We start from the raw sequence: 3032 nt of genomic DNA on the forward strand, positions 1-3032 counted from the left end.
ATCATATAGAATTAATCTTAATATTCTGTAGGACACATGTGTTCCTTATGTTTGTTATAAAGTCTAACTAAAACAGGCATCGACTTTTAACGAAAGCACTTTCAACTTTTTTCCTAAAACAAAAGTTGCCATACACAGGAAAAATAAGAGTAAAGACTGAACCCTCCACAAATATACCGGAAAAAAAGAACCCAAAACAAAAATGTACATACAAAAGCCATAATAGCACAACATAGCTATTTTATCCTCACCTTATACATTCATATTAAATAAGTGCCATTTTTGCGTTTTCAAAAAAATATTTTTTAAGGTATTTTGTTTACCTTTTCCACAGACTGTTCAAGTACTGCCAAGGTAACAGATTTTAAAACTGACAACTGGAGTACTTGGCAGTTGCCAAAACAACACAGCTGGATTCTTAAAGGGAAAGTACTCTTGTGTAATGTACACCTCATTACGGCTTTGAAGAACCTTCTCTTCATATAGTAATAGATGATACGAGACACAGGGGAAACATGCTGTGCTTAAAAAAAAAAAAACTTGAAAAACTTTAGACATTTGTTTAAAAATACTTCTATCATTGTTAACACATCACAGCAGGCCTTTCTAATGGCACACTAATTGCAATACCAATCTTGTAAACTAAAATGCAGGTCAACATTATGCTTCACTTCTTCAATCTACACGCGGTTTCCCTACTGGACCATGACAGGGGGCTCGCTTCGTATCCCAGAAATCATACTTCAGGTCTGAAGAATATTTTTATAGTTACGCTTTCACAGCGGGGGGGAGCATTGTTTTTCTAATTCAGGGATGCTCACCTCTTCGAAACTTGTTTGCACTATCTCACCTACCAATTTAATCCTCGCAGTTCAAAGACCGAGAATATCGAACTAAAAGGCAAAGTTTGTACCACATAAAACCTTCCCTGAAAGCCGGAATCTACCGGGATGTCAGGGCAACTAGCTGTTCCCGCTGCAGCCCCTCCTTCCCCGCGACGTCTCCCTGCACCGGAGGGCGTCCGCACCCCGCAGGTGCCCCCAGCCCGGGCCACGTCCCGGCCCGCCCCAAATACCGACCCCGCCACTGACATCTCCACACACGCGCCGAGAGTTCGGACCTAAATGTTCCGCCCGCTTCGACCAACCTTCTCCCAAAGCAGAAGTGGGGGAACTTCTTCAAGTCCAACCACAGCGCAGGGCGCCCCCGGCACGAAGGGTCAATCCCTTTGGAGAGACCCAGGCGCGGAGAGCAGGAGGGAGGAAAGGGCCTTCGGGCGTTCCGCCCCGGAGAGGCTCCGGGCCCCCAGGGAACTCCCTCAACTTTCAAAGAGGCGTCGTCCACCACCGCCCCCCAGCCCCAAACGCGGTGTGTGCCGGGAGGCTCCTCCCGGGAGTCCGCGCGGCCGAGCCTCCCGCCGCCAGAGCCAGCGACATGGGTCAGACCCGGGCCGCCCTCGGCACCCGCCCACCACCGCGGGCGCCTCGCCCCTCCGCGCCGACCCTGCGCGACCACCCCGCGCCGCCTCCCCGCACCCCACCCGCCCAGCCGCCGCGCGCCCGGGACCCCGGCCCCCTGCCAGCCGGACGCCGCCCTGCCCTACCATCAACGGAACCCCGCGGGCGCCCCTCCTCGGCCGCGCCGCCCCCCGCCCCAGCGCCAGCCCCTACCCGGCCCCCTCGCCGAGACACCGCCCCCTCTAGCACCGCCGGCCCCGCGGACCGAGTCCCGCCGACGCGGCCCTCACCGTGTCTCTGGCGCAGCTTCCGAGCACACACACGCCGCAGCCCGGGCCAGCCACCAGCGCTCAGCGCCGCCCGGAGCCGCCTCCTTCAGCCCGGGACTCGCCGGGACATCGGCGCACGGATCCCCACACCGGGGCTATTTTTAGGAGACAGGCCCCGGCCAGACCGGAACTCGTTCCTGCCGCCGCGCGTGCGCACTACGGCCGCGGTCCTCGGTGTCCCTCCGCCAGCCTCGCCTTTCCTTCCCTTCCCCTCGGCTCCCTCTTTCTCTTTTCCCTTGAGGTTTCTGTTCAGAGCTGACTTATCCTTTCGGTGGGTCCTGGAGGTCTTGAAATGGGAAAGACGAGGGTGTGGGCAGAGAGTCACAGTGGAAGCAAGCTCTACTCCACAAGGACGCGAGGGGCGGACTATGTTTTTCCGGGTGGGTGAGGAGACGGATCACCCGGCACAGGAAGGAGATGACGGCGGTTTGGCGCCGGGGCTACGGGCTGGAGCTCGCTTCCCTCTGAAGGACCGTGTTCTCCTGGAAGGGATACTGGTCACTTGATGAGGGCCTAGGCACCTCCCAGGGCGGGGCGGCCCGGCGGCGTCGCGCCCTGCAGCCCCAGCCTCCCCCGCCGCTGCCTCCCTGACCAGCCCGCTGGGGCCGGGACAGGGAGCGGCTTCAGTGACGCGGCGCGTGGCAAATCGCCGCGCGTGGCCGCCGGCTCCAGCCAACCGGGGGCACGAAGGGGCGGGGCCCCGGGGGCGGGGCCGGGGCTCCGGGGCGCGAGTTCGACAGACGCCCGGAGTCCGGTGCCAGGCAGATTCCTTCGGGCCGGCCCAGACACCTCCTGCCGAGCTCCTGGGGCCGCGGCCAGCCTCCTTCTCCCCCCACCCCGCGCCTTCGGGCCACACCGGCCCCCCGCAGACCTCTGCTCGCCACGCACGCGCCCACGCCCTCATTGTGGTCAGGGCCGCACCTGTGCTCGCGTCTGGGCCGCCACCCGGTCACCCTCACTGAGCAAGCACAATGGGACTCCGGTCCTTGGCGCGCCGCGGCGGCTCGGACCCGTGCCCGGAGAGAGTAGGATTTGCAGGGGCCTGGAGTGGGCAACCCCTTTCAGCCTGGCGAGCCGAGCGCCCCACGTCCCGGGAGAGACACCATCTCCTAATCTCCGGTATTTATAATAGCGAATTACAATTAGGCATAGCTGTAGTGTGCCTTGAGCGCTAAACTGTGCCGAACATTTTGCACATGATAGCTCATGTATTCCTTACAACACCCCCATGAAGTAGATTCAGTTT

At 59.3% G+C, this 3032-nt stretch overlaps 1 protein-coding gene across 10 annotated transcripts in view; it reads right to left on the bottom strand.

Annotated features, from left to right (window-relative positions):
- The window catches only part of MEF2A (myocyte enhancer factor 2A), a 164948-nt gene extending 162619 nt beyond the window's left edge, over window positions 1–2329 (bottom strand). For all 10 annotated transcript variants that reach the window (XM_040642702.1, XM_040642706.1, XM_040642703.1 and 7 more), the window contains exon 1: window positions 1748–2329. The gene's annotated coding sequence lies outside the window, so the exon portion shown is untranslated. The remainder of the gene's footprint in view (window positions 1–1747) is intronic.
- Window positions 2330–3032: the final 703 nt, after the last annotated feature.

The sequence above is a fragment of the Ursus maritimus genome, unplaced genomic scaffold, assembly GCF_017311325.1.
Source record: "Ursus maritimus isolate PB19 unplaced genomic scaffold, ASM1731132v1 scaffold_27, whole genome shotgun sequence".
Classification (NCBI taxonomy): Eukaryota; Metazoa; Chordata; class Mammalia; order Carnivora; family Ursidae; genus Ursus; species Ursus maritimus.